This window comes from Emys orbicularis, chromosome 10 (assembly GCF_028017835.1).
Source record: "Emys orbicularis isolate rEmyOrb1 chromosome 10, rEmyOrb1.hap1, whole genome shotgun sequence".
Classification (NCBI taxonomy): domain Eukaryota; kingdom Metazoa; phylum Chordata; order Testudines; family Emydidae; genus Emys; species Emys orbicularis.
This window is the reverse complement of record NC_088692.1, coordinates 84,156,256-84,168,027: the sequence shown is the minus strand read 5'-3', so window position 1 is coordinate 84,168,027 and position 11,772 is coordinate 84,156,256.

Sequence of the window (11,772 nt, the reverse complement as noted above, 5' to 3'; positions counted from 1 at the left end):
GTGGAATGTACCACTTTCCATGACATCAGATGTCTTCCAGCCTGCAGAGGTGAATGCAGTCTGATACAAGACTGCACCCCATAAAGTTCATAAGTCTATATCCACAGGGCCATTACCCTCCCACACACTACACTGATACCATGTGCTACAGATTCAGTGACTCAGATCACAAGGCAAACTTTCAAGGGTATCCTGCCAAGAAATCAGTATGCAAGAAGTGCAACAAACAAGGAGATTCTGCTAAAGTCTGCAAGTCTGCCATCAATGTTGTATCTGCAGTTCTCACAGATAAGGATGATGGTGAACTGAATCACAATGGTGTTCTGAATGTGATAGGAGATCACCACACCACTCCACACTGCTGAGTGTGAGTCAACGGCAATAAGATGAGGAAGTTAGCAGATTCTGGTTTGTCCTACGCTATAATTCCCGACCACCTCTACATTGTGTTATTTGCCAGCTCCCAATCTGAGTTGCATCTTCCAGACATATACCCCAGAGATGGTGGATGGTGGATCTCCCATCCCCAGTCAATGGTTATTTTACAGCTACCCTGGAGTACAAAGGCTGTGATGCCCAAGGGAAAATCTGTGTAGCCCAAAAGGGAGCTTCTATTTTTGGAAGGAATCAAAAGGATCTTCAGATGATATTAGATCCGAATAGTACAAAACCTGTCCTGAAAACTGAGGCTAGGCTACAAATAGGAATCACTTCTGACTTTCCAGAAGTTTTCCCTGATACCAAAGGGTGTTGCAAAAAAGTTCCAGCACAAGATCCAGCTAAAGAACAATATGGTGCCTGTACAGCATAAAATATGAAACTTACTGATTGCAATGAGACAACCACTCAAGGAGAAGATTAAAAACTATGAAAAGCAGATATCATTGAACAAGTAGATTCATCAAAATGGGTTTCTCCTATTGTTCTTGCCAGGAGGCCTAATGGTGCTATCTGCATGAGTGTGGACGTGAGAGATCTAAATTCCAACATTGTTGTTTATTGTCATCCTCCGCCCAACATCAATGAAATGCTGCTCACTATGAAGGAGGCCAGAGTCTTTATGACCCTGATTTATCTTCAGCTTACCACCAGATCCCCATAAAGGAAGAATCCCTCTAGTACATAGCTTTCATCACTCCAGAAGGTTTGTTCCAATTTCTAGAAGCGGCGCGGGTGAGCAATGTGCTGGCCGCGGCTTCTCGCCGCCCCCATTGGCCCGGGACGGCGAACCGCGGCCAGTGGGGGCCGCGATCGGCCGAACCTGCTGCGTCAGCAGGTAAATAAAACTGGCCCGGCCCGCCAGGGTGCTTACCCTGGCGAGCCGCGTGCCAAACGTTGCCGACCCCTGCCCTACTATCAGCAGCCCTGGGCTCTGAGACAAGGTGCCATGGGGTTTTTATTACAGTGTAGACATACCCATCCTTGTTCATCCAAGGATCGCGCATGCAAACAAGTCGGGAGCCATAATGGCCAAGGCCTGCTCATCGGTGGAGAGGAAGCTAGCACTCTTAGGGTCTGAGCCAAAGCCTGTTGAGCTCAGTAGAGAGTTGATGTCAATGCACTTTGGATCAGTCCCTTGCTCTGCATGGGGCCCTGTAATGCTGAGGCTTGCCCCTGTCAGTCAGCTGGTCAGTATAATTCAGTGGACGATCTATTCTCAGCAGTGAAGCTGTACATGATTCACGGGGATTTGGACTTGGGCTGGATGAATGGCACAGTTTATAATGTATCTGAGATGGCATTCACTGTATGGAATTTATGATCCTTACTCCTGGCATGTTTAAATTCCCTCCCACAGCTTGAGAAGGGATTTGGTTTTGGATAAAGAGAGATTATGTGGTAGGCTATGTGTGTATAGTTATTTTGAGGGATTTTATGAGCTTATAGGCAGATTGGCATTGCCTGCCCATGACAGCAATAGGTGATATGTCTTAGTGGATCACATGGACTTTCCCAAGACCTCTGCATTTGTTTTCCTTGTTCAGTTCAAATTTTAAAAGGCAATTCTACCTTCTATAGGTGGACTCCTATCTATCTCACCCCCATCTCTGGATACCTGAGCACCTCACAGCCTTTAATGCATTTATCTTCACTATGCTCCTGTGATGTAGGGCAGGGCTGTTATCCCCATTGTACAAATGGGGAACTGAAGCACAGAGAGGCTAAGTGATTTGCCCAAGGTCACACATGAAGTCTCTGGCAGAGCAAGGAGCTGAACCTGAGTCCACCAAGTTCCAGGCCAGTCCCTCAACCACTGGGCTAGCCTTCCTCCCCATTGTGGAGTCCTCAGGGAATCTCTGTCAACAAACCTCAACAAAAATACTTGCTTCCATGCGGGCTGGATACAATCCATTGTGCCTTTCACAGGGCTGAGCGATTGGGGCTGGACGATCTCCACTTGGAGTTGCAGAGGAAAGTTCACGGGTCCACCAAAATGATCACCACTAAAAGGAAAAGACAGAGTGTGTCTCTTTCCTCCCGCACCGTCCCCCCTCCAAGCATTGTCAGTTTAGCTGAATACATATCCTGCCGTTCGGGTGCCAGGACCAATGACTAACTAGTCTAAACAACAATAAATAATCATCAGCACCAAAACTCAGCACCACCAAAGAACACCTAACTGATTGCAGCTGAACCCATTAGTAGAGGCAACAGAGCTGATTTGCTTTTACACACAAACAGCATCCTTAGCAGAAGTTCAGTTATCATATACCATGAGCACTCATGAGATAACCATTGTTATCTACTGGAGGGAAGGGGGCTGTTTTCTGGGCTTACAGATTCAGCTCAAAATCTAAACAGAATGAAGGCCGGTTACATGTTTCCCCCCCCCGCGCCCTCAACTAAACAAAGATTTGCACAGATGTGACAATGTTTTGCAAAGGCATCGCCGGGTCAGCTTACAGTCTTGGATAGCAGAACCAGAGAACCCTGCTGCAAGAGTCTGTATATCTGCAAGGAAGTCGCATTCTGGAAGGATATCATGGACAGGTTCTGATCTGTTACTCTAGTGTTTATCCTGAGTATCTCTGTGGGAATAAACTCTATTGGAATTTACTCTAATGGAATGAGCAGAATTTGGCCCTGTACTTTTAGGTATCATGTCTGTTCTGAAATATTGGTGGTTACAAATGAGTAATGAGGAACTATTGTTCTTATTACCAAAAAAAGAGACTCAAAGTGAACAGGAACAATATGAAATTCAGAGGCGCTACTTTTATCACTTGCCAAACTTTACATTCCCAAAGCCAGCACATCTGAGTCCTCACTTCAAGATCCATGTCGAGTTCCATGCTTGGAGAAGCATGTCCCACTGATTGCAAAAGAATCGAGGGGCCCCAGCATATCACAGGATCAAGCCCATAATTATTAATTCTATGGTACCCATCAGAGCAGAACAACATTGCACAATTTCCATCAGCTGTTTTCAGTACTGAATCTTAAAGAAAAGGGGAGTGAGTGACCAAGGTAACTAGGGAGGTTGGCAAGACAGCAATCTTAATACAATGTATGTAACTTCTTTTTGTTTTGGTAATGAGAATCATCTACATTTATTAGCTATTTGTTCACATGGATATTTCTGTTTTGGTCAGAGTGATTTATAGCCTCAAATAGAGTTTTTCAGAGACTGATCTTTTCCCCTTACGTTTTTTAAAGGCTTGTGTTGTTTCAAAAGCAGCTTGTCCAAGGAAACTTCTGCCTCATGTTGGATTTGAAACAGCAAGTCTAGTCAGAGGGGGACATCGAACTTACAGTGTTTCTGTGAGTAAATACCAGCATCCATGCAGTCATTTCCTCGGGCTAGGCTGGAAATGAGATCACCGCTGGAATGGTTTCTTGATATCAGACAAGAAGTTCACAAGTTAAAAATATGGTCATGAAGTTCCCATTTCTTCCCCCTTTATCCTTAGAAATATTATCTGGGCTCGATTTCCAAAATCAATGTGCTGAGCTGGAACGAATTCCATAACATACCTCGCGCTTCGGACATGCCTCTATCAGCTGTGTAAATAAATATAGTAGCCATGTGCTTTCAGAGTAGCCTTCAGGCCAGGATCTCAGAGGCCTTTGGAACATTCACTGAGCCTCACAATATTATCCTGAGAGGTAATTCATCCTCACTCTAGAGCTAGGGAAACTGAGGCACAGAGCAATTAAGGCAGGCTAGCATGCACAGAGAGGTTAACTTGCCTACAATCACCTAGAGAAGCAGTGGCAGGGCCAGGTATAAAATCCAGTCATCCTGGCTCCTAGACCCCTTCCCGCCTTCCCCCACTCACCCTGATGCAGATGGACAAGCTCATTTCTTTTAAGAAAATTCATAGATTCATAGAATTTTAGGCCAGACAGGACCATTAGATCATCTAGTCTGACCTCCTGTATGGCACGGACCATTACATTTCACCCAGAGCTAGATGCTTTTCTAAATACAAATGTCCATCACCCTGATTACAATAATAAAGGTTAGGAGTGTACTTTAAGGACCACTTCACTTGTGTGTGCCGTACAAGGAGTTGCACAGCGCTGGCGTGGGGATGGAGAGGCGCCCCAGCCATGGATCTGAAATCAGCTGAATGTTTTGCACATCAGTGAGCAAAGAGAAGAAAAACAGTGAAGCAAAAATAATTATGTGCAATGGGCTGAAGTAATATCTACTAGTATCTCTCTTCAGCCCAGCACCCAGCCTGAGCGTGAAGGGGGAAAGGAATCCTCCACTCAAGCCACAGAACTGCTCCATGACAGCTCTCCCAACTCTGAGACTACAGTAGCACCCTGACACCTCCAATGTCCAGGCAGGATGCACAGAAGGATTCTTTACAGAAAACACACCCTCTGGTCCTGCCTTCCACAACCTGCTTGTGTCAGCAACAAGGTTTGAACCTAGGACTTCCAGCACTACATCGTAGACCTCTACTGCCTGAACTAGCAGGGCAACTCTATTAGTTAATATATAGTAGGCTATTATCTTCTAGTGCAGTGTTTCCTAAACTGGGGCCGCCGCTTGTGTAGGGAAAGCCCTGTCCGCAGGTCTGGCCGATTGCGGCTCCCACTGGCTGCGGTTCGCCGCTCCAGGCCAATGGGAGCTGCTGGAAGCAGCGGCCAGTACGTCCCTCGGCCCACGCCCCTTCCTGCAGCTCCCATTGGCCTGGAGCAGCGAACCGCGGCCAGTGGGAGCCGCGATCGGCCAGACTTGCGGATGGGGCAGGTAAACAAACCGGCCCGGCCCGCCAGGGGCTTTCCCTACACAAGCGGCATCCCAAGTTTGGGAAACACTGTTCTAGTGGACCAGCCCCTAGTGCAGGGGTTCTCAGGCGGTCGCGAGGTTATTACATGGGGGGCCGTGAGCTGTCAGCTTCCACCCCAAACCCCGCTTTGCCTCCAGCATTTATAATGGTGTTAAATATATAAAAAAGTTTTATTAATTTATAAGGGGGGGGGGGAAATCGCACTTGCTATGTGAAAGGGGTCACCAGTACAAAAGTTTGAGAACCACTGCCCTAGTGGGAGATATTATACATTTGGCCAACATTGCGGTGAGAAGCAGGGAGCCATCACAGAGTTAAGTTCCAGCCATGCAGAAACGAGTACAAACATTGCCTGATTTTGTCCGGAGAAGTTGTTTTTTTGGGACTCTTGCTGGAGCCCTGAAATGGAACCGTAAATAGTCCCAGCTTGTCTGAGGACACATTTATGACTCCTGCGCTTCAGAAACTGGGTTATGTGGATAATAAGGAGGACATGATCTATTGGGTGTTTACGTCACAAGATGGTAGGGAGGAAAGAGTTTATTTTCCATAGTGGTAGAAACGTCTGTGATCAAAGGAAACATTTGAGCACTAAGGCATACTTATTCCACAAGGCTCTCTCTGTTATTGTACCTCAGTTCCCATCTGCAGTGAACCCTGTGGTAATTATGCTTTCGCCTCGCCTTCGTTAAGACACACAACACACTTGGTTTCCAAGGCTGATATCATAATAAGGAAAAATTGTAGCAGAGGGTCATATAAACATATAAAACGCCTGACATTCAGAAATGCTTGGGGAGCTGGACAGGGTGTGTGGATTTCAGTCTGGATTAGGGTCAGACAAGGGCTCAGAGTCTGGGTAAGAGGCAGAAGCAGGTCTAGATTCTGAGTTAGCCAGCAACACAATCTCATGAGATTTCAACCCCCAAACTGTGAGAATTTCACACCATCAGTTGCTCTTGTGAGACCTCCACCCCCTGGGCCATATTCAAAAACAGACCCCTTCTGCTCTGCAATCAAATCCAGAAAGGGTGGAGATCCCCCTACAAACATCCCATCCCTGGCATGTATTTGGGCGGAGATGGTACGTCTTCACTGGAGAGTTAACTCGGGCGATCGGCACCGGGTTCGCTGAGCCTGGGTGTGAGCAACCCCACTGCAAAGCCAGACTCGAGTGACCCTATCCTCCCTGCTGCCTCATTGCCCCGTGTGAGTCACTGGGACTTGGGGGCAGACCCCAGAGTTCTGCAGTGAGCTTTCCCAGTACACTGTGAGAGAAACTGGCTGTCTTTCTAGGCACATGGGGGAATGGTGGGCAGGCCTTGGAGGACTACGAGCACTCGAGTGGTTTACCCTGTGTCCTCACAGCCTGCGTGAAAGCAGCACCACAGCTCTAGCCTACCCCCAGGACAGGACAGTTAGCCTGGGTTTAAAGCAGCAAACACAAGTGAGAGGTTGTGTGTGTGGATGGGAGGAGGGGCTAAGGTCAACTCCCAAGTAAGACCGTGGGTTAACTCTGTAGTGAAGACTGACCTAATGTCAGGGACAGGCCGTGGGCAGCCTGTGTGCCCTGGTCAGCCGCTAAATTGCAGTCAGGAGATGAGCAGCGGGATTGGGGTCAAGTTGGGTCAGGGTTTCAGGAAGCTGGGTCAGGCACCAGGTTATAGACAGTAATCAAAGTCGAGGACCAACCAGGGTCAGCAGCAAGCAGGGTCTGGAGCAGAAGCAGGCAGCCAGTCCGCGTGGTTGCTCAGACAATAGTTGGGTTTGATCCTGCTTTGAGCAGGGGGGTGGACTAGATGACCTCCTGAGGTCTCTTCCAACCTTAATCTTCTATGATTAACTCCCCATGATGGCTTCCTGGTTTAAATACTAGTCTCAGCCAATCAGTGGGCTGTGAGGGGCTGCCACTCAGGTCCTGCTGGGCAGTACTTCCTGCCAAGCCTAGCTCCACAGTGTCCTCTAGCGGAAAGCCAGCCTGAGCTTCCAGTGGTGATGTGGAAGCACCAGCAGCCCAGAACCTCCCTGGTCTAATCCTACGGGTTCTTGCGCCTAGAGAGGTTCTACCCTTGACCATCAGCCTGCATCACACTGCACCACCTCATCATCCGCTGGCTCACACAGGGTTTGAACATAGATCTGGGTGACAGGCCAAAGCTTCCCCAACTCCAACAAGTTCTATAGACCACAGAAGCAGTCTGAGTGGCTTGCAAACCTCTACGCACCTTACCAGCCCGCTGCCATTTGTCTTACATCTCATATGGTTAATCAGAACCACAGGCACACATCAAAACTAGAGATGGGCCAACCCCCTAGACCTGGACATCCCTGAGGCTTTGGGATGCTGATCAGGCCCATCTACGACGGAAACAGTTCTCCAAGCTGCTGTTATAACAATCCCTGGGCATGAGCCCCTCATGGCAGCTCTGCCTATGTGCAGTGCAGACCACACGCCTTTGTTAGAGTCTATACCTAGCTGGCTTGGTCAGGCTCATGAGACCACCTATCTGAATAGCTGAGTCACCACTGAGGCTCATTTCATTTTCCTTCAGCCCAGATGAGCCTGGCAGGGAAGAACTGCGGCCTACCCGCTCTTCGGGAGTTCTGCTTCCAGGCAACCACCAGGCCTGGCTAGGATATGGATCAGGATTCAAGCTGACTTCTCAGGCAGACACCTGTCACTGCTTGTGGACGCATCCCAGCATTGTTGACTGGGAAGTTGGGATGTCGCACCATTATAGGCAGGAGGGCAGGTGACTTCTAGCCCATGTGGAATCCCCTGTCAAACCGTAAAAGGCTCAGATGGCCAATAAAAGGCCATGAAAGGGTTAATAATTGGAAGATGAGCTAAAAGGATAGTAACGTGGTCACAGATGGTCCTGGAATGCTCTGTACATTTCAGACTTGCTTACGTCACAGAGAAGGAAAGAGAGAAGGGCCCTGTCTGAAACCAGACAGCTAAATGTAAGCGTTGGGGGAGCTGAGCTGTGTGTCTAGGGCCCGTCTCTGGCAGGCAATGCAGCAAAGCGACGCTATCCCATTCCCGATACTCTGGGCCAGCCGTTACTCTGGCTTGAGTTTCTGTGCTTATTGCTAGAAGCAATGAGAGTTACACGGGGCGGATCTCTGCTAGGCTGGATGGACCAAATGCAATGGCTGCCAAGACCCCACTTCAGGAAACTGGGAATCCCATAGACGCTGCCAGTGATTAGGGGGGCTACCCAGGCCCCTTCTTTCCCACTCTGCAAACTCCTGCTGACCGTTGCAGAGGTTTTGCAGAGTTGGCACTAACTGCTTTGGTGTCCTAAGCAAGTATGGGGTTTGGTCTCCTTCCCCCACCCAAATCACTTGAAGCACAGGCCAAATCACAGAACCTCTGTGCCTCGGTTTCCCCAGCAGTCAAGCAAGGATTATAATATGTACCTGCTTCCCAGGGGCATTGATCCATTACTGTCTGCAAAGAGCTTTGAGGGGCTTGGATATCTGGATATTACAGAAATGCAGAGGGTTATTAATGATCCTCCTTCGGCTGCTGCTCTAGTTCTAGAATCCGTTATACCAGCTGCAGCAATGTTTCAGAGATAATACCACAAAAGCCATTACAAAGCTTTGTGGGAGGACGCTGGAGCTCACAGAGCACCTGTTGAGCAGAAACAAGGAAGCAGAAACCTTGTGGCTGACAGGCCCAGTCTATGCGTTAGCGACCATGATAGACCCAGGACACTTGCCACCTACTTAGCCTGTGTCTAAGGTTGCTATTTACCAGCAGGCACCAGATTCCCTTAAAGATCTCTCTGCAGGTTCCCAGGAAAAAGGATGGATGGTGCTGCTGACACAGCTCTCACCATACCTCTAGTGTCTCCAATGAATGCTTTGTAAGGAGAACGGATAACAAAAGGGTCTTATATCTTTGGACCACTGTGGATTGCTCCTTGCAGCCAGCGATAGTTTTCTGGGGTCCAGATTGATTCTTTCCTGACCTGTGGGTCCCCACCTTTGCATAAATTCTTATGTGGAAAGTGACACGCAATGAGCCAAATTCTGCTTTTGCTTACACGGGAGTAAACTCAGAGCAGCTCCAGGTGACTTCAGTGCAGCTACTCTGGACGTACATTAGTGAAACAGAGCCGCACGGGGTCCATTGGATCCAATTATGGCGATAGTGTTCGACTGGAGCAATTGACTGTAATGGGAGGAGGACTGAGCTGGTAGGGCCTGATCTAAAGCCCATCTTTCCAATGACTCGAGTGGCTCTGGCTCAGATGAGCAGGAAACCATCAAACTCATCCATTTCTCGCCATTCCTCGTTAATGCAGAAAACACAATCGGGGCCTCTGCTTTCTTTGCTGCGACTTCCAGGAATGCAATTGCAAACCTTTCAGGGAGAAGGGAGTGTCTTTTAAAGTCAGTGTCACGTTTTTACACGTCCGGGGGCCGTTTGCCTTCTGCTGTATTGGAAAACGACCCCTACCCAGAAGGCCGCCAACCGTCCTTTCATCAAGTCTAAGGTTACGTCCAACGTACGGATTTGTCAACTGTCTGTGCATTGCGTGGCTCAATTCATCCACGAGGATTTATGGGGAAATAAATGGGGATGCTGAAAATGAGCTTTGCGGTGAGCAGATTTATGGCCATAACAGAAGCTTTAGAAGTGAGGAAAATCCTGCAGTATAAAAACACTTCCCATTAATCCATATCCTTCCTAATTCAACCATGGCCATCAGAATGAGTCCTTCCATTCTTTTACGGAAGTTGGTAAATTAAACAGCAGCAAGTCAACACAGTAATTCAATACCCTTTCACCGGAATGCTGTGAAAGATCAAATGAGGGAATATGTAGCTACTGTACAGCAGAGAAATCAAAAGTCCAAGGAAATTACCAAGCCCAAGGAATGAAATACTCAGAGCAAACACCAACCATATGCTCATAAAATAAAATGCTTTCTTAAGAATTGCAGTAGCCTGAATGTTCATTCAAGCATTTCTCTGTGGAATGATGATACTCTACTCTTATATAGCACCTTTGTGCAAAGAGCTAAGTGTGTTTTTCAGACACTGATGAATTAAGCCTGACGGCTAGAAAAGAGTCCAGAATAGATTCCAGTTCCAGCTGCTACAGAGTCTGGGCTGTTTACAATCTGGGGGTTGGCATCCAGGTGTTATGGCTTGGGACCGTTTCCACTCACAAACACCCCTAGAAGCTGATACTTTAAGTATTATCATCCCCGTTTTACAGATGGAGAAACTGAGGCACAGAGGAGTCACCAAGCTAACAGTGAAGCAGTGGCAAAAACAGGAATAGATTTCAGTAATTATGGCACTTAGTCCCTTGATCTAACTCCTAAGCCACACCACCTTTTCTGTCCCCTTTCATCCACAAATCAGTTTCAGCCTGGGCAACAGCAGTGCAAACGTCTCCACACAGCCCCACCAGCATGCCATCCTGACACTAGGAGTGAGAGGGGAATTCATTTGCCCTGCTCATCCAACCTTGGCCTTTTGATGAGATTGCCAAGAAGGAAAATAATTATTGGCATGAACTGGGTTCCTTGGCAAACGAGTGGCTTTCTATTGCTGATACTCTGGGCCATCCAAAAAGGTTCTAATTTAACACAGAGGTTTAAATTTATGCCTGGTGTAACTCCATTGAAGTCACTCAAGTCATACCAGGGATAAATATGGCCAAGCATGTTTAATTTGTTAGTAAACACTCATCTTCTTTTGGACCATATCTGCATGAAATAAAGTCCGTTGTCAAGATTCAGCGTCATACTGTGCTGTATTTCAGAACACTTCGAGACTTTATCAGCCACGGCCCTTTTCTTTGGCAGATTCTAGGTGAATCGCCTAATCTAGCAATTTATTTCTAGCCCTAAAAACACCTCCAATGCTCACAAGACCATCTGTTCTTGTGTGTAAGTAACCTAGTACAGGATTCCTAATTTCTCACACACCAGAGACATCAGCAAGCCAGCCTCAACTTCAGACAAGGATACCTAAATCCGTATTCACTAGGTACTTCAATCTGGATGGCGGTGTCTCACACTTTAGACATACAGATGGTCTAATGTTTGCCTAAAGCTTTATTCCCACATCCTGCTCGTAATAAAATGCTCTGAGTATGAGAGTCAGAAGTTCTCTCCATTCACTTAAAGCAGAGAATGTTTTATCTGGGAGGATGGCAGCTGAAAGCATTATTTCCAGAGGTAAACGGCTTTCCTAGATGTGTGGAGCAGCTGTGCTGACCAGGCCACCTGCTGCTTTAACTCCAGTACTTCAACAGAGGTGTGGAATTCCACACGTGGCTCTAAATGACCCCACAGGAAGAATTTAGTAGCCTGACTCCCATTCAAAAAGTGCAGTTCAGATCCACTCACTGCTGGTGGCCATTCCAGGGTCATGCCTGTTTCACTGTGTGTACCATCAACAAGGTGGTATTTCTGGCTTTGACACTTTCCCTCCTAGAGCATTAAACTGAATGAACAATGGTCTAATATGGAATTGAAGGCAGGTCTAGATTAAATAT